General features: G+C 44.3%; 1 long non-coding RNA gene across 1 annotated transcript in view; it reads right to left on the bottom strand.

Moving 5' to 3' along the window:
• Positions 1 to 957: 957 nt before the first annotated feature.
• Positions 958 to 20,523, bottom strand: part of LOC135184810 (uncharacterized) — a 34,545-nt gene continuing 14,979 nt past the window's right edge. The window contains exons 2-4 of the long non-coding RNA XR_010306189.1: positions 10,475 to 10,660; positions 1,257 to 1,389; positions 958 to 1,133 (exon numbers count right to left, since the gene is read on the bottom strand). This is a non-coding gene — a long non-coding RNA (uncharacterized LOC135184810). The remainder of the gene's footprint in view (positions 1,134 to 1,256; positions 1,390 to 10,474; positions 10,661 to 20,523) is intronic.

Below are 20,523 nucleotides of genomic sequence, written 5' to 3'. Positions count from 1 at the left end.
AGGGACCTCTGGGATGCTCTAGTTCAATCGTCCTGCTAAAGCGGGCTCACTTAGAGCAGAGTGCTCAGGACTGCAATGTCTGGGTGGGTTTTGAATTCTCTCCAGGGAAGCAGGCTCCACAACCTCTCTGGGCAGTCTGTGCAGTGCACTTACACCTTCACAAGAAAGAGACTTTTTCTTGCGTGTTGGTGGAACTTCTGTGTTCTAGGTTGTGCCCACTGGCCCTTGTGGGCACTGCTGAAAAGGGTGTGTCCCCATCTTGATACATGCCCTTTAGATACCGATAAGCATCGAGAAGATCTCTGTCTTCTCTTCTCCGGGCTAAACAACCCCAGGTCTTGCAGCCTTTCCTCATGAGAAATACTGCAGTCCTCTTAACATCTCCACAGCCTCTGATGGAGTCTCTCCAGTAGCTGTCACTCTTGAACTAGGGAGCCTAGACCTGGACACACTACTGTGTAGGGCTTTACTAAGGCAGAGTAATAGTTCTGCCTGTTCCTTTGAGCCCAAAAGCAATTCAGTAACCGTGCTTAGTTCTCCTGTTTAGGATAATAGAAAAATGCAATCTTTTAAGCCCAACATTGTTTCTTTCAGAGCACAGGGTGCACGGTGCAATTGCTTCCCCTATGCTTAAATATGTGTCCTTACACCATATTTAGTGCCACATTTCCTCCTTGGCCTGTCTTCAACAGCACTTGCTAGAATTTTATGTCAGCATTCTTTGATGTAGGGGGTTGAAGAGGTAATTTGCAATATAATTTGCAATTTATAGGTGAAGAGCCATAACACATAAATTGACTAATATCCTGCTTGATGCCAGTGACCTGATTTTTTTCAGATAGGCTATTGTGGGATGCTTGGTTCAGTGGACTGCTCCCAAAGCCTTTTGTCTGCAGCTGACAATGCTTGGCATTTCTACAAATAGGTATCAAGCCAGGCAATGGAGACACTCACAGTGAACGACTCTCCAGAGGGCTCTGGGTTCGACTGATTAAGCTCAGGATCATCACGATGGAGAAAGAAGCCAGCTGTTGGGTCAGGTCCCTGTTTTATGGTCTTGAGAATGTCAAGGGTTGGGACTGGGACAGCCACTAAGTGAGTGACAAAAGCTCTCTGTTAACCCATTTCCTTTCCTACAGAGAAAGGGGATAAAGGAAAGAAACTGATGGGTTGGGAAAGAAAACAATAACAGTAAAATGAAATAGATACAAATAGATACAAAACCAATACAGAGCCTAAGCCCTGCTGGCAGTTACCTTGCTGTCGCCAGTGATGCCGTGGACAGGCACTGAAAAAGTCCCAGACTGGACTCGGTGTCAGATGAGAACTGGAATCAGGAACACATGGATTGCGATCAAAGGCAGAGTAGACAGAGTCCTCCTTGGACACCTGCAAGAAGAAGGAGATTAACCCCTTATGATCCCTCATCTTTGTACTGAATGTGGTGTAGATTGGATGGAATCCCTTAGGGTCACCTATTTTCCTCCGCCCTGCAGGTGCCACTTCTTACTGCATCCCAATGTGGTACAGAAAATCTAGCAATGACCTTGATCTGCACAGGAGCAAGTCTAAGCAAGAGCCTTTCTGCACCCTAGTCCTTGGTAGTAACTCCAAACATCAGCATTATCACTGCCAGAAGCAGCCATTGTCAGGGAAAACATGCCCTCAACTTCACAAAGTGCCCTTACTGAGCAGAGGCTGAGCTGAAAAATAAAATCACTGAACAGTTAGTTCTGTTCCAACTCAAACCAATGGGAAGGGCTTTCCTTCTTTCTGCAATCCCCTCACAGAAAACTGTCCTGCTTGTTACACAGCAGAGGTTAATGTTTAGAGCAGAATTGTTCCATACTTGGAGTAGCATGCAGTGAGAAAACGGCATGTTGTTTCTGTTTGAATGAGAAGCAGCCAATAAAGTATGTAGAAACAGTTGTGTGTTCTTCTTAACTTCTGCACGCTGAACTTTGAGAAAAAGCATTTTTCCTCCTGCTTAAAGAAACACTTAAATTTATGCTTTTGTTGTAGACTAATGCCTCAGGAACAACTATGATCCAGGGGACACTCCCAGATTAAATGAAAACTAACATTATGAGAACATTTTGGTTTATAAACCTTGTTGCAACCTACTGACAGATGTCAGCAAGACCACTTGATAGGCCAGGATCAAGGAATGATGCTGGGAATACTGACTTTGAATCACTTGTGTCCAGCTTGCTAAAACACTTTTCACAAAGCTTCTGTTTTACAACAGAGGTACAGAAAACTCCTTCACATAGAGGCTCCAAGTAGTATTGCTCTAACCTACAGACTATTGTAAGAGTCACTGGGGTGCATCCTTTAAGAGGCAGAGACCTTGGAAACCTGCTAGGCCTTCCCCAGGCAGGGCTGATGGTTTTGAGCAGCAGGACTGCAGGAGCACAGCACTAACTTTGTAGATCCCGTAGGATCTTCCTGGCTCCCTTCCCAAGAGAGATCCATCAAAATCACAGGCAAGCTTCCACTGAAACTCTGCCTAAGACACTAAAAATGGTTATCGAACCTCAGCAAATTAATTGAAGACTTTCTGGTGAAACACAAATGAGGAACTTGAAGAAGCTTTGCTGACAATGCAGAAAGGATAAAAGGGCAGGGACTCACTTTGCAAGGGGACGTAATTCATCTCACTTATTTAACTTGCTCCTTAGTCCATCATCCACCAGGTGAGTTGGATACAAATCTGAAATACACTTTTGTACAGGGCTAACTGGATTATCAAGGAAAATACTGTTGAAGTATTGACCTCAAAGCAAAAAGAGATGGTGTGTGGTGTCATGGTTTAACCCCAGCTGGCAATTAAGCCCCACACAGCTGCTCATTCACTCTCCCCTGGTGGGATGGGGGAGAGAATTGCAAGGGGAAAAAATGAGAACACTTGAGGTAAAGATAGTTTAAGGTAAAAGCCACGCACACAAGCAAAGCACAAGGAATTCATTCACTACTTCCCATCATGAGGCAGGTGTTCACCTCCAAGAAAGCTGGGCTCCACTGCATGTGGTGGTGACTTGGGAAGCCCCGCTTCTTCCACAGCGTTTTATGCTGAGCATGAGGTCATACGGTCTGATATATCCCTTTGGTCAGCTGGAGTCAGTTTTCCCAGCTGTGTGCCCTCCTGGCTTCTTGTGCATCCCCAGCCTACTTGCTGGTGGGGTGGTGTGAGGAGCAGAAAAGGCAAGCACTGCTCAGAGAGAGCTAAAACATTCCTGTGTTATTAACACTTTTCATTACAGATCTGAAACACAGCCCCATACAAGCTACTGTGGAGAAGATCAAGATCAGCTGTACTCCAACAGAACACATGGCTGTGACGTTTCCCAGCAGCACAGCACTGGAGGAACAGAATGCAGCAGAAAACAGCCAGAATTAACTCCTCCCTACTGTAACTTCATACCGGCCAGTGTTTTTTTCCTCATCAAGATCTCACACCCAGGAGGTGTTGCCATGGGAAGGCTGAGAGCATTAACTCCCCGGGGGGATTACAGTGAGCTTCGTAGGCAGCTACGTACATAGCAACAGCAGTGACATCAAGGTCAGCCTCCAATGTTCATGTACAGATAAAACCAACATTTCCACTCCAATGTGGTATGCCAGGGCCAGAGTGCAGATATTGTCAACTGGGGTCCTCTTCACTGAGGGTGGCCACCCCATTGGCCAGTGGCACCCAATGGCCACCCCCCCTCACAGCTGGAGGCACCAGAGGCAAACTAAGTGTGGACTGTCTGACAACCAGCACTTAGCCATCATTACAGCCTTACAGCCTTCACAAGTTCAAACACACCAATGAAGAAGTCCATGAGGAACACCTGAAAATTTACACATGGACTAATGTTTATTCCAGACGATCTCACTTTCCTCCCAGCCTAACTCCTGCTGCCTGTTACCCTCACAGTAGCTGGGAGATTGCTGTATGAACGTGGAGCACTGCAAGGAGCCAGCTGTAAACCCCAGTTTTGGTCAAAGAAAATTAGTTTTACAGGTGGAAAATTGGGGTCAGCTTAGCTTCTCTGCCCCATGAAAGATTAGAATATGTCTACATAAGCTCCTATTAAGTTCTACTGTTGCCTTTAGGACTTGAAGAAATAATGATAAATGTGATTGAAGAGCCCCTGGCTGAATCATTTTCCACTTGGAAAGTGGAACTGATCCCTTAAGTCATGTCTTTTTAGGAAAATAATCAGCACTAAACTGCCTCTAATAGCACGTTTTGAAACAAGGAGTTAATTTTTTTTGCATCATAAAATCAGCTTTTTGGCATAGTAAAAGAACTCAAAATGCAAACAACATGTTTTAATCCCCTTGAAGAACAAAATTTCCACTTGTGGTTTTCTAAGCAGCACTAGCCATGCAGGTGGACTGGCACTGCAGCTAAAGGTCTGTTCAGGCTCTGGTTGTGCTGAATGGATAATCCCAGCACTGTTCAAATATCCAGACATTTCATCCCTGCTTCAAAGGGTTCTTTTAGCCCATGATTTAAGTCACTGACAAGGCATTACCAAGTGCAGATAGTAAATGAATACCTCAGATGTTAGCAATAGATTTCTGCGTGCTTGCCCCCCTTCTCAACCATCATTTTACACCCAGCAGTTACTACTCAATCAGAAGAATTGGCAACCACAGCTAGTTGTGGTTTGAGAACTGGGTCATTCAGAGATCCTTGGTCTCGTAATCCCAGCTCTTAAAAGGCTGAAATGTGATCTCAGCCCCAAGTCTCGATGATGGATGAAGACGCCTTGACAGCCATGTAGGAGAGGAAGGAAGTAAGGTGATATCACGGGCTAAATATCGCCAGTCTCCTCAGCGTGAAAACAGCCTCACAGGTTGATCTAAGATACCCAAAAAAAGCATTTGAGAACCGGCTTCCCAGGCTGCAGGAGGTGGAGGTGCACAGAGCCTTCTCCCACACACCAGTAGATGGAGCAGCGCGGTGCTGAAGATCTCCTCGGCTGCAGGCTGCCCACAGGACTCTGCAGTCACAGGTACCATCCCTCTCCCGCTGTCGTGGCTTTATTTGTATCGTTGTTTCAGCACAGCATCTGTGCGTATTTAGAAGCTGGAGTCAGAATCTTTTTAACTGAAGTTCTGAATGGAAAAATCTGCTTAGTAGCGTCAGGCTCTCTCTCTGTAAAAGACACCTCTAACCAGTAGCTCTGCTGTATTTAAAAGCCTTACAGATTGGACCCATCTTGAGAAAACTGACTGAAAGCCTTCTGAAGGGCTGCCATAAATAAACTCTTGCCCAAAGATCTCGAAACTGGGATCTAAATTTGTGTCTTTAGCATTTAAGTCTGCAGTGCTGAAAAGACCAAGACCAAGTCACGTGTTTGTTTTAAACAATATTACCAGCGAGAAAAGGAAAGCTTTCTCCTGTCCTTTTCACAGACACACACAGGCATATATGAGTGCACACTCTTACACACAAAGCAGTTTTAAGTCAAGGCTACTGATAACATCAACTCCACTGCTATTTATAGAAGTTTTGGGGTTTTTTTTTCTCTTTGAACACATCTAAAGGAAGCTTTTCTTATGATTAGGAACATTATCAAGTTCTCATGAAGTCTACATTGTCTAAGTTGTTACTATTATTTGTATTTCCCCTTTTAAGCTGATTGAAAGCAAGAAATTACCTTTGAGAACTGCCATAGAATAGAATCATAGAATCAACCAGGTTGGAAGAGACCTCCAAGATCATCCAGTCCAACCTAGCACCCAGCCCTGTCCAATCAACCAGACCATGGCACTAAGTGCCTCATCCAGGCTTTTCTTCAACACCTCCAGGGACGGTGCCTCCACCACCTCCCTGGGCAGCCCATGCCAATGCCAATCACTCACTCTGTGAAGAACTTCCTCCTAACATCCAGCCTATATTTTCCCCGGCACAACTTGAGACTGTGCCCCCTTGTTCTGTTGCTGGTTACCTGGAAGAAGAGACCAACCCCCACCTGGCTACAATCTCGCTTCAAGTAGTTGTAGACAGCAATGAGGTCTCCCCTGAGCCTCCTCTTCTCCAGGCTAAACAACCTCAGCTCCCTCAGCCTCTTCTCATAGGGTTTGTGTTCCAGGCCTTTCACCAGCTTCATCACCCTCCATCAGGAAACATTTGGAACAGGCTAGGAGAAACAACTATCTTTCAAACCGTGGATGAAACTTGCTTCACTGTTCCCCTCAGCAGTTAGGAATAAAGTGGGGAATAACCCTTGGTCCTTTGCTCTCTTCAGTGTCATGTTCAAAAATGTTGCTTTGCTAAAAAGGCAAAAAGCTTACTCGACGCATGACAGCCACATCAAGTTTCTCATATGCTCAAGTCATTAGCTAGGAAGGATATTGTCAAGTTATTAGTTTTGAAATATCCTATTTTCATTTTTTCATTGTTTGGAGGCACTGGAGTTTTAGTGGAGAAATCTGTTGATGGAACTATTTTTACTTTAACCTTCACATAATATGTTACTCTGCAGGCAGCATACAGGCTTTTAATGCATAGCTTGTGTATGCAGTCCTAAGCACTGGCATGTCCACTTTGCAACACACGTTTGCAGCTCTTGTACAGTTCAGCATTCAGGAAAAAGCAGTTTCAAAATATCTAAATTTTGTTGAAACACCTCTAACTTCAGCCTGCACAGTTAGTGATACCTGCAAGGACTGTTAATGCTGAGCTCCATCTCTCCAAGGAATCACGGAATCCCATTATGGTTGGGGTTGGAAGTGATCTCTGGGCATCACCTAGATCAAGCTCCCTGCTAAAACAAGTTCACTAAGAGCAAGTTGCCCAGAATCATGACCAGGAAGGCTTGGAATCTCTCCAAAGACTCCGTAATCTTTCTCTACAGCCTGTTCCAGGAAAGAAGTTTTTTTCTTATGTTTACTTGGCATTTCCTGTGTTCAACTTTGTGCCTCTTGCCCCTTGTCCTGTCACTGATCAACACTGAAAAAAGACTGGCCCTACCCTCTTCACTTCCACTGTGATGGTTTGGGTGTTCCCCCCCCCCACCCCACACACACTTTGGAAATCCCCCAGACTAGACTCAGCCAGCTCTGGAAATTTGAATGAAGCTTATATTTACAGCTGGCACAATATACAAGCAGATGTTTACAGTATAACCAGAAATATACAAGGTAAAAGGTCATACAGAAACACAACAGCCCTCCCTGAAACCTGAGTCTCCAGGAGGGGCTCCCAACCACCTTTCCACCTTCTCCCACCCCTCTCTCTACCTTACCCCAGATATTGCCTTGTACCCCAAGGAAGAATGGAGGGTTGGCCTTGGTGGGGGGGTTAGGAAGCAGGTGGATTAATCAGAGAGACAGAGGGTGAAATGCAGCCCTCAGCCCAGACAAAGAGCAACTCCCTTTTCTATGTTTGGATTCTTGCTCTTATACCTCTCAGCAAGTCTATGAGTGAAGCAGACATCACCATTGTTTCCCTTTCATAGTTTGTGATCTAATCCTCACCAAAACTTTCTAGCTAGCTTCAAACTGGCACATCCACCCTTTAGTTATTGATAACCATTGAGACGATCCTCTCCTGTTCTTCTCTTCTCCAGGCTAAACAGCCCGAGGTCTCTCAGCCTTTCCTCCTCTGAGAGATGTTCCAGTCCCCCAATTATCTTAATAGCCCTCCACTATAATCTCTCCAGTAGCTCCTTGTCTCTCTTGAACTGGGTAGCCCAGAAGTGGATACACTACTCCAGATATGGCCTCACTAGGCCACAGTAGAGGGGTGGAGAATCTCACTTGATTTTGCTCCTCAGTCAATGTGCTTTTGTGCAGAGAGGAGGACACCATCAGCAAGAATCACAAAGCAGGACATTTCCTCACAACTTCTTGTCCATCCCCCCCGCCCAGGGCAGCTGTTCTACTCACAAATCATTCCGCTGCTCTGCAGTACCACAGTCAATTCCTAAGTAGGTTCTTCCCTCAATGATCTGTTGAAGTAACCTGGGAATAAGTCTTTGATTTCAGTGCACCTCCCATCAGTGCCGAATGGTGAAATTACCTGCTCTGATCATATCTTCTTTTCACCTGACAACTATCATTATGAGTTCCAGAACTGTTACAGGTGTTTCTTCTTGCCTTAGGGAAGAAATGCTTCCTTTCTGTCAGTATTTTTGTTCCTCTGTGGTTCAGGACAGTTTTATCTCATCTTACTCAGTTCCAATTACACCTACATGTTCATAGTGCTGATTTGTGTAGCCTGATTGTCCATTTCATCAATACAGCCTACCTTAGATAATACTTCTGAGGGCATCTCCTTTCCTTTTTTAAAAGAGCACAACTGTGTTGCCATAATTTTTCAATCTCCCCTGGTTCCTCCAGTCCTGCCACAACTCTCTGGCATTCAAAATCTGATCCCTGTCTTGGTTTTAATTTACTGGTTAATTTGCAGTTTTTTCCATGTGAGGTACCCATCTGAATTCCTGGAATTTTCAAGCTGCTTTAACAAGCCTCTGAATTCTTGTAAGTCCCTTCAGATTTTTCTCTCCTGGTTCATAGTCCAAGCTGATCATATACACATAGAATCATGGAATTGTTTTGGTTGGAAAAGACCTAGAAGATCAAAAAGCCCAACCAGTATCTAACTCAGCCAAGCCTGGTGTTAAACTGTGTCCCTAAGCATCATGTCTATGCTCTTTTAAACACCTCTGGGGATGGTGGCTCAACCACATCCCTGTGGAGCCTCTTCCAGTGTTTCATAGGCCTTTTGGGGAAGAACTTTCTTGTAACATCCAACCTTATCCTTCCCTGGTGCAACTTGACGCCATTTCCTCTCCTTGTATCACTTGTTACTAGGGAGAAGAGACCTACATAGACCTCACTACAACCTCCTTTCAGGTAGTTGTAGAGAGTGAGAAGGTCTCCCATGGGTGCCCTTTTTTCCAGACTAATCAACCTCACAAGCCTTGTTCTCCTGACCCTTCATCAGCTTTGTTGCCTTTCTCTGGACCCACTCCAACACCTCAATGTCTTCCTTGTAGTAAGAGTCCGAGAACAACACTGCTGAGTTCACATTACCACACAGTTATGCTTTCCAAAAATATCCACCTGTAGGTTGCTGAATAAAGCAGGAAAAAAAGTAATCTACTCATGCCTACAGCAAGGGGATCCCACTGCTCTGATGAAAAGAAAACCAAGGTCATGGAACAACTGACACTTGCAATTGTTAAAGCAGTACATATGCAGTCTGGGTGTGATCCAATCACACCCCAAAGTTCTTCTGAAAGCATATTGGTGCTGTTTTCAGTACTGCCTGTCTCTTCAACAGCACTGCTTCTGAAGAGAGAAAAAGCCAGCATTGTATCTGCAGCACACAACCAGCAATCAGGACACACATCACCTCTTTCCAGTCCAACCTTATGTTAGCAGGTAAGTCACACAGCCACATTCACAAGAGACAGCATCATACTCTCTGAATACCCTTCTTGTCTTCAGTGGATCCCAGGGCTTGAGTAGTGCTCAAAACACAAAGAAGCCTCCAAATTCTATTTATAACTGCTTTGGGTTTTGGTTTCTCCAAGTGGAAAAGAGAGATAAGCTTACTTGCAAAGTTTAGTTCACCAGCAGTTTAAAACACGCTGGAAGATTCAGTGTACTTTAAGATAGTCAGCAATGAGAAATAGAAAGTGTTGCCAGAGAGAAATACTTTCAAGGTGGCTTTGTTATTTTTCTGGCTACCTGCCCACAGTGCTTTGCATGCAATATAATATGACCAGCAGGAGAAAGATTTGATTTACTAGATTTGTGAGCTCTAGCTGATTAAATAAACCTAAGTGGAAAAAACCTCCAAACAAACAGCACCCCCCAAAAAAAACCAAACCAAACAAAAAACCCACCCCAAACCCAAACCAACCAAAAAGCAACTCAACAAACAAACCCCCAAACACCTCAAAACATCCCAAAACACCCAACAAATCAAACCAAAGAAATGCTTGACTGAGCCAGTATTTAACACCCAGTCAAGAAGAATTCTTCTGTTTCTGTCCAAGTGGGCTGCTGTGATACTCGATGGTTTTAAGCGCAGGGGAGAAGATTCAGGTGAGAATAGGAAGTGTGCTCTCCCACTCAAAGGATGACCTTAGTCACTATGTCTGGGCTCAGCTTCCCTCTGCAATCTGCTGTAAGAAACCTCCTCATTTCAGGAGGGGAATATTTTGTTGTTTGGATATATAGAGCACCTAGCTGATAGGAGCTTGAGAAGGCCACACAGTGCTACACCCTTTTGCCTGGATCTGGAAGCAGTGTGGCCACATTTGTATAGAACTGTGTTTAAGAGAGAGAGAGCTATGGCTGCTGCTTTTCATCCTCCTCCACTCCCATTTCAAAGATTAGTGCAGACTGAACTGCAGGGAAGTACTTTGCATCTCTTTACATAGAAATGCCTCAAGTCAGGGGTATTTTGCATGCAAATACAGTGATACCAGAAGAGTAAGCTGAATGGCCTGGACCTTACCTGCAGTGTTGCACACAGCTCTGGAAGCCTCAGCACAGGATCTGTTTGAGTGGGTCCAGAGAAGGCCAGAAAAGGATGGGAAAACCTCTTTTATGAAGGAAAGCCAAGAGAGTTGGGGTTGATCATCTTGGAGAAGAGAAGGCTCCAGGGAGACCCTGCGGTAGCCTTTCAGTACTCAAAAGGGGCCTAGAAGACAGATGGGAGAGACTTTTTAACAGGGTCTGTTGTGATAGGACAAATGGTAATGATTTTAAACTAAAAGAAGGGAGATTCAGACTAGATACAAGACAGAAATGTTTTACAGTGAGGGTGGTAAAACACTAGCCTAGGTTGCCCAGAGAGGTGGTAGATACCCCATCCCCGGACACCTTTCAGTTCAGGATGTTTGGAGCTCTGAGCAACCTGATCTAGATGAATATGTACTTGCTCACTTGCTTACTTGCTGGAGGACTGGACTAGGTGATTTCTAAGGGATCCTTCCACCCCAAATAATTCTGTGCCTTCCAGACCAACCCATTCTCTGATGCTACATTTCTAATGTGGCTGTAGGAGAGGGAGGGATGGAGTATTAAGGTGGCAGGCTTCTTTTACATTTGTAGATGGATCTGTACACAAGTATATCCTAAGTCCTTGCATCATGTGGCAACAGAGGAAGGAAAAGAAAGTAATACAACCGTATGCATGCTAGGAAGGGCAAGATCTGGCCCAAAGTGGCCAAGAATGCAAGGGCAATACTCCCAGCTTACATGATGTTAGCTTTTGACTGCACCGTTTCCTATGGCCTCGTCCTAAACATAGTTCAAGTCCTGATAAGATAAAGAGCATCTCACAAACCTTTTCCTTACCTTCTGCGTGCTTGGTAAGGAACAAGAAGAGTACAATTAGTGTGTGCAAGTGGCAGTCATCAGAGGAATTATTAAATAACCCAACACATAAGGTGAACAATCATCCCAAAGACATCAGAATTTAGACAGCTTTGCTTGCAATGTGCACTGAATAAAGAATCTGCTTTTAAGCAATCTACTACTCAGGGAAAAACAAAATAAGTCAAACCCAACTGTTTAAGCACAAGATCAAGAATAGTCTTACTAAAGGGAAAGGACCACAACTATTACAATAAATTTTGTACACATAATTTTCCCTTCCCTACTCTGACATCAAAATTAAATGTGTCTGGTTTCAGGTAGACATTGTCCTGTCCTCCGATAATCTTTGAGAGCTGAGAGCACAGGAATTACTGTGTACAAACACAACACATTTGAAGGATATTAACTGAAGTTGGGAATAAACTATTCTCTAATGGAGGTCTCAGAGCTGATTCACAAAGAGAAAAACTGCAGGAGATACTTTCCAAGGGAAATGTATACAACAGAACTGTTCCAGGCTTTTATGACTTGATCTTTAAAACTAGCCAAGAGGAGATTTAATTTCGTTTACTTAAACAGATTACAAAAGGAAAATATCTCACTACCCTTTGTCAGACAGGCTCCAGAAGAGAGGGTTAGTTAACAATTTGGTCTTACAGCATGTATACATGTTCAACCTCACACTGGAAAGAGGAACTTGGTCAGTTTGCAAAATGAGGAGAAACACACGATAGTTCAAGTTCTCTTTATGCCAGCCTCTGTGGGTAAAGCAGCACAGTGGGTCAGGACACTAAGGAAAAGATTTTAAGTGCTGCTTGCCACTTCTCACTGCATATCATGAAAAATTATCCTTTCTGCTTCTGCTTTCTGCAGGAGCAAACAAACACAGCTCCTGTAAAAAGCACAACAGTACTGTAAGCACTCATAGCATCAGTATTACAAACACGTTAGTAACAAAATCCTCCTAACTAGGGACCGAACCCCTGTGCCAGCATGAACCCTGGCACAGAGCCTTCCAGACAGACTGTCTGTCTAGGGAGGAAATTGGAGTGAGTGGCTGCAACCCTCCTGCAGCCAGAGCTACCAAAGGAAACTAACGCTGCTCAGCAACCGGGTGGTTCTGGCTGAAGAGAGCCGCGCCACCAGGGTGCAATGATTCAACACCTTCCACCAGCAGCCACTTCTGCCAGAACTCTTCTGTAGGGCTGCCCAAGATTTACAGCTTTCACCCACCCTCCTTTCCCGTCTGCAGGGCATAGTACAGGAAACTTGATAACTGCAAAGCTTGGCCAGGGTAAGGTGTGCACTGAAGACATACCATAATGTTGCTGCTTGCCTTCCTTATGGATGGAGTCCTCCTTGCAATTCTCCATGGCCACACAGAACATCTTTTGAATCTCTAGCTTGTTTGTTCCACATGTTTAGAGGAAACTCATTCCCTTCAGCACATATACAAACATCTTAAAATGTAAAGTAACTCTTTCTGGGTTAAGGCATCTTTGAGTTGGAAATGCAGTCTACTCCTAAGGGTTTATAGTGGGTGATGCTTTGGTCATTGTGTCTTTTTGGATGTGTCACTCTTATTTTAACTTCTGCCAAGTACAGTCTGGGTTTTATGCCAGGGAGTTGCTGATAATATTAACTGCTGATTTTGCAGTTTGGAAGGAATTTCTAAGAAGATCATTGCTAAATGAAGAGATCACTGCAAAATGAGGACATCTTAGTGAATGACATAGGCAATACTGGATGCCTCACACTGGGGAGTTGAATCCAGTGCTATTCTGTAAGGCAAAAGAGTAGTTTTCCAGAAGGGTATCTCCACAAAACAGTAAGAGTGACAATCAAGATAAGGAGTTCAGAAGCAGACTGAGATTAGCGGTTGAAGTGAAAGGCAGAGAGACACTGAAATCTGCTAAAGTAATTGCAAACAGTATTGGTAAAAGAATGCAAAAAAATGTAATTGCTTTAAAGCAAGACTCAAGGTCTTTGTGCAGAAATATAACTGGCTCTGAACGACTGCAGCGCAGCTGGCACCTGCCTGCTGACCTTTGTAGATAAGGATTATCTCAGTGATACATAACAATTGTTGTATTTGCATATGCGGTAATTACATGCACTTGTTTCCCTCCGGACCTTCCCAGATAGGCTTCCCGATGAGGGCTGTGATAAAATGTCATCTCCGCAGTTACAGAGCTGAAAGCCTGCTCTTCTTTGAACAGAGCAAGGACATCTTACTGCTGAGGATTTGCTGCTGAAAGGCAGCTGCTGTGTGTTTATAGCTGGGTAAGAATGCGTGCACAGCCTGTTACAGCAGGTTAAATCGGAGGCTACGAATGCAATCTTAGTTGGCTTGCTCCTGGGCACATACCTCTCTCACTGATTCCAAATGACCACAGCTAGAAAAATAGCTGATTTTTCACAGGTAACCAAGGAATCACAAATAAACTCTGGATTCTTTTCAGCTATAGCTTTAAGTTTTGTAACTTCATTTTGAACGAATCTGGTGAAGTCAAGATCTCTGGGGAGCTGTCATCTTTAACTCCAAGTGTCTTTTCCACAGTTCTGTTCCAAAAATACAGGGAGCTGCAAGTTGCTTTAATCATACTAGTTCTGTTGAATCTGTTAAAGCTCAGACAAACATGATGTCAGCTGCAGGCCCAGCAGGGCACTTTCAGGAGATCAGGTTTCTTTGAATTACAAAACCACGCTCTTTACAAGGAGCAGCAGACCTTTCATGTCAACATTTTATAATCCAGGTCACGGTTAGTTTTTTCACCCTGTCCTTGGAATAATAACCTGAGCTTGGTCGACCTAGCACTACCATGCAGACATCTGATGTAGAAAACTGGGCAAGAACATTAAGCAGTGTAATTAAAGCACCTTGTGACTTCTGGATCGGGGCAAACGTCACCCTGTTTGCTCTCAGCACTTCATAGAAGATGAAGACTTTTCCATCAGAATTTTATTTAGAGGTATTTAAGCTTAGTCCTTTCACATTGTTTTTCAGTGTTCAGCACAGATTACTGCTACATGGTGCTGATGCCACAATCTGATAAAAGCTAAATCATGCCCAGACTCAGTAGGAGCAAAATGCCAGATAGATCTTAAAAGCCCCCCAAAGAAGAGGCAGGTGGAAGGAAAGGAACAGATCCTTAGGTGGTCTATGTTATGGTTCATCTTTCACTACAGACTTCACAACTGCTACAAGGTGCCGGGAGACGTTTTGTAGGCTCTGGTGCACAAAATGAGCTTGGATTAGTCAGGTCGTTGCAGGGATGGCATTTAGCAGAGCAGAAAATCACTTCAGTGAATCCCTGTGCTCTTTTTGCTAAGCAGGAAGTTAAGCTGATGTTTGATCTGATAGATTCGATGTCACCATTACCTCTGCTCACTCTGATCCTCATGGGCTAAGCCATAAATACAGTAAGAATCCAAAAGAAATGTGCAATCTGTGTGGTGAAGGGCACTTTCTAACACTCATTATTTTATTCTGTTACAGGCTTCAGTATTGACAGTGATGCTATTTGTACACAAAAATGCCCCTGCCAAGGCATTTAATAGGAGAGGTTGATCTTCAGTGCTTAAACCACACATTTCAATATAAACTTTTTGTTCTGGGATGCTAATTGGAAAAGCTCAACCACAAGAACGACTAACACAATATTGTGTGCTGTTTTCTAACCACCTGGGCAAATAAGTTACAGCAGCTGTGCTTGTTTCCTGCAGAACACACCCTCATTTGATCTGTGCTTTCAGGTAGATGGAACTAAATTCTACATAAAAGTGTCAGCAGCTTTAAATGTAACCAGATAAGAAAAGCAAAGATGTCAGCTTTGGGGAGGCATATTTGGAGAGTGCAGTCATATTCAGACTCAGTTTTCACCAGGCTTTTGCAATGAAGCATGATAATATAAACCCAGAGAGTGAAATTCCACACCAGAGCGAGTAATCCAAAAGCATACTACTCTGATAGTTCCAAACAAGTCAAGGGCTACAGCTTGATGGTTTCTAAGTATTGCAAGGCTTTAGTCTGGTTCTCCACTTAAGGCTGAAACACCATTCTTGGTGAAAACAGAAACAAAAACAACAACAAAAGTACACCTCTGGAACTGAACCATAGAATAGTTTGGGTTAGAAGGAACCTTTAAAGGTTCTCGAAACCAACCCCCCTGCAGTGAGCAGGGGCATCTGCAGCTGAATCAGGCTGCTCAGAGACCCATCCAGCCTGATCAGGAACATGTCAGGGATGTGGCTTCTACCACCTCTCTGGGTAACCTGGGACAGTGTTTCACTACCCTCAGCGTCAAAAAGATCTTCTTTGTATCTAGTTGAAATCTCACCTCTCATAGTTTAAAACCATCACCCCTTGTCCTGTCACAACAGGCCCTGCTAAAACAACTGTCCCAAGCTTTCTTCTAGGCTCCTTCTAAGTACAGAAAGGCTGCAATAAGCTGTCACTTCTCTTCTCCATGTGAACAACCACAACTGTCTCAGCCTTTCCTCATAGGAGAGGTGAAGGGTATTGCGTTCAAAAGAACCTTTTTGAGTAACCAAACATTGGCAGAAGCAGGAGTAATTCAGCATTTACTTAGTGGCCAACATAGCAAATGATACTGGAGAATTAGTGTCTCATTGCCTAATGCAGCTGGAGGTTATAGTTACATGCTGGGGTGCCAAGCAATAGTGATGAAGAAGGTGCATTTAGTTTACAAAGCAGTATTTTACCTGAGAACTTTCCTTACATTCTATGCTCCTTTAAAGCCAGCAGGTCAGTTTGATTTCACAGAGAAGTAATGTGAGACCCTAGAAACATTTGATCCACCATGTATTGCTGGCACTGCTCACTATTGCTTTCCAAGAACCTCAGCTTCTGCCACATAACTTTCCTTAGGGCACAGAGTGCTTTGTGTCTTGTTCAGGAGCAGACTACTACTCTAATGAAAAAGCCCACAAGCATTCCTGACATTATTCAGGAGGCCAATGAAGACTATACACCTTACAGCTCTGGTATGGCTTGCAATCTAAGGAATGGTTTGCAATCCTCCCCCTTCCCTGATTTATACTTCAGGCCAATTACAGTATTTACTAGTGAAAAGATGTTGTTTAGTTTGCACAGTGACTATGACAAGTGCATTGAAGCTGTAAAAGAATAATCTGTGCACAGAAGATAGGGATTAAGGACAGCCAGGCATGTTTTTTTTCCTGCAGGGCAGGAGCTTTCATTGACATCCAGAGCACTCAGTGCAGCTCGGTCTCTACCTTTGGAAAAAAGGGAAGAGAAGGGGCAAGTATGATTCACAGCAGTCATATTGGGAAGGCAGGAAGAGGTGACATTGGATACCCCAATGTGCTGTTTTATGCTTCTGAAAATGGGTAGGCACAACCAGATCCTGGAACGTGTTCTGTGAAGGAAAGTGATCTTTCCAAACTTCTTAACCTGTCTGTAGCAGAAATCAGAGGCCCATGCCCCTTCTAAGGGCTTCTACTCCAAGAAGTGCTTCATTTTTTTCTGAATGGTCTATCATTAAATCATCATTCAGATTTCACAGAATCATAGAATGTTGAGGGTTGGAAAAGACCTCTGGAGATCATCTAGACCAACCCCTCGGCTAAAGCAGGGTCACTCAGAGCAGGTTGTACAGGATCACAAAGTGCAGGTGGGTTTTGAATCTCTGCATAGAAGGAGACTGCACAACCTGTTCCAGTGCTCTGACACTCTCACAGGAAGCAGCTTTTTCTTTATGCTTAGATCCAGCCTCGTGTGTTCCAGTTTTCCTCCACTGGCCCTTGTCCTATCACTGGACATTACTGAAAAGAGTCTGGCCCCATCCTCTTAATATTCACCTTTTAGGTATTAATAAGCATTGAGAAGATCTCCTGTCAGTCTTCTCTTCTGCAGGCTAAACAGACACAGGTCTATCAACTTTCTTGTCAGAGGGATGCTCCAGTATCCTCTTCTTTGTAGCCCTACACTGGACTCTTTTCTTGTGACTGTATCCAGGAGAACCTGTCAAGCTCTTCAACAAGACAGCTGGTGCTGCACATGGGGTGGTCAGTGGCCTTCCATGTCCTTTGGCAGGGGAAACTATTCAGCATGCAGCATCGCAGATGGTTGCACTGACAGAGCTGAGAGGCTGGCATATGGCAGCACAGTCATGGCAGCAAGGGGTCAGTACTTGCTGTAGATGAGACTTGCCAACTGAGAATATGCTTCACAGAATCATAGAATGGTTTAGGCTGGAAGGGACCTCAAAGCTCATCCAATTCCAACCCCCCCACCATAGGCAGGGTCACCTCCCACTAGAACAAGTTGCGCAAGGCCTCATCCAAGATGGCCTTGAACATCTCCAGGGAGGGAGCATCCACAACCTCCCTGGGCAACCTGTGCCAGTGTCTCACCATCCTCACTGGAAAGAAGCCTTTCCTAACATCTAGTTTGAATCTCCTCTCTTCCAGTTTAAACCCATTACTCTTTGTCCTGTCATTACAAGACTTTGTAAATAGTCCCTCCCCTGCCTTCTTGTAGCCCCCCTTCAGATACTGAAAGGCTTCTCTTCTCTAGGCTAAAGAGCCCAAACTCTCATAGCCTGTCCTCACAGCAGAGCTGCTCCAGCTCTCTGAGCATCTTCGTTGCCCTCCTCTGGACTCGCTCTAACAGTCTGATGTCCTTCTTGCGTTGGGGGCTCCAGAACTGCACACAGTTCATTGATCTACACTTCATGTATCTACATCCTAACACTTTCACATTTCTAGGAAAGAGGAAAAAAAACCAACTTTTTGTTTAGGTCCCAGGGAAGATTCCACAGTCAGATAGCTAGACTCTTTTCTCTAGGCTTCCTGTTCCCTCTCCCCTAGAGTCGTAGAATGATAGGTGTTGGAAGGAACCCCCAGAGATAGCTAGGGCAGGTCACACAGGAAGGCATCCTGATGGGTCTTGAAGGTCTCTAGAGAAGGAGACTCCACAACCTCTCTGAGCAGCCTGGTCCAATGTTCCATCACACTTAAGAGTAAAGAAGTATTTCCTCATGCTGAGGTGGAACTTCCCGTGCTGTAGTTTACATCTGTTACTCCTTGTGCTATCACAGGGTGCAGCTGAGAAGAGCTTGTCCCCTCCCTGTGTTACACTTTGTATCCATTGCCCCTCGTCCTTTCACAGGACACCACTGAAAAGAGACTTTCTTGACACCCACCCTTAAGATATTTATAACCATCAATAAGCTCTCAGTCTTCTCTTTTCCATATTGAGCAGCCCCAGTCCTTTCCTTTTAGGACAGATGTTCCAGTCCCTTAATCAGCCTTGTAGCCCTCCATTGGACACTTTGTAATAAACTCCTATCCCCCTTGAAATGGGGAGCCCAGAACTGGACATAATAGTTGAAGGTATCCCTACTGACTGCAGGGGAGTTAGACCAGGTTACATTTAAAAGTTCCTTCCAGTCCAAACCATTCTATTATTGCAGTGCAATAAGCTTTGGATGTTTTTATGCTGGCTATGAGAAACTTGAAAAATCCTCCTTTCCTGCCCTCCCTTCTTACTTGCTAATTGTGTGAGGTTTCAATCCAGCCAGAAGGCTTTGTTCAGACATTAACTGTTGCATGTGAAGCTGCACATGCAGACATCACAATTTACACCCACAGATCTCAACTCTACTAGGAGCTTCACTTCATCACAGCTTTGAAATGCAAAGTCTTAACCAAGGTCATCTGCAGACAGAACCCTTAAATCAAGAACTGACAGAGAATCTTCTTCCCCCTATATAAGCAGTAGCTGTTGTTATACATTGCAGTGTTTAAAGTCTCCTACAAAAACACAAATAAAACTGTATCTGAATTTCATAACTTTAGTGCCTTAGAAGGACATGAAGAATGCTGACATCGGGTAACTCTGTAATCCATCTTCCCTAATTTGGGTTTGGGTTTTGTTTTTACACAATCAGAAATGCCTGCAAAATTTTGTAAGCTTACTTATATATGTGCTAACAGAGTGAAGAAATGATCTTGCTTTTTAGGAAGTCTGCTTTGTGCAGCAGTCTTTCAGACTCTTTTTTGCCACTCACAGTAACTTGTATTACCACTGCTGCTGGTTTTCTCTTTGCTTCCTCTCACTCCCAATTCCAAGGGCTGAAAACAAAATGGTATGTCAGAACTGCTGTAGGCATCCCCCATTCCTAATTCCATTCAAGGCAGAGGGTAATTACCTGCACACCAAAACATGCTGGAACTGGTCAGATTTATCTAGTGAAATCTCTACCTGAAGGCACATTTTCATGGTGAAGGCCTCCACTTTAATTCAGTAGGCCTGCAGTGGAGAAACTTCTCATGGCAGTATTTCCCCAGGGCTTGCTTGCTTTGAGGGACGATCAATACAGAAGAGCCAACTGAATTTGGAAAGCAAAAGCTTCTTACCTTTGAGGGTCACGCACCACTGAGCTGCCCACAGAGGTTGTGGAATCTGCCTCTCTGGAGAGATTCCAAACCCTGGACATGATCCTGTGCAACCTGCTCTGGGTGACTCTGATTCAGCAGTTGAGAGTGGACTAGTTTCCAGAGGTTCCTTCCAAGCCCCCACTCCCCACCACTGTGGTTCTGTTTATAAAAGACCCCCAAACAAATCAATACAAACCCCAAATGCTTAACCAGAACAGCTCAGAGCACATGGATACCCAAAGCTCTGTTACTTCACAGTTCACCTTTAATCCTGTAGTGCACTACAGAGAGATCGAGGGAGGCTCTCCTCCCCTTCTACTCTGCCCTGGAGAGACCTCACCAGGAATTCTGTGTTCGGTTTGGGGCTCCCCAGTTCAGGAGGCACAAGATTCTACTTGAAAAAGTCCAATGGAGGGCTACAAAGATGATTAAGGGCCTGGAGCACTGCCTTGTGAGGAGAGGCTGAGGGACCTGGGGCATTTTCGTCTGCTGAAGAGAAGACCTGTCTGGATGTGTTCCTGTGTTACCTGCACTAGATTATAGTCCTGTTCTGGCAGGTGGACTCAATGATATCTGAAGGTCCTTTCCAACATCCTGTGATCCTTTTACTAGATATAGCATAAAGTGCACTGAAACTTCTACTTGTAGTCTTAGGTGTCTTCTTCAGCATCTAACAGTGGATATGCAGGGGGATTATGACTACCAACATCAATTAAGGAATCACTGCCTTGGGAAATGGTGGCAAGAATAACTTGC

This window comes from Pogoniulus pusillus, chromosome 21 (genome assembly GCF_015220805.1).
Source record: "Pogoniulus pusillus isolate bPogPus1 chromosome 21, bPogPus1.pri, whole genome shotgun sequence".
Lineage (NCBI taxonomy): Eukaryota > Metazoa > Chordata > Aves > Piciformes > Lybiidae > Pogoniulus > Pogoniulus pusillus.
The sequence above is the reverse complement of the archived record's forward strand: the minus strand, read 5'-3'. Positions and strand labels throughout refer to the sequence as shown.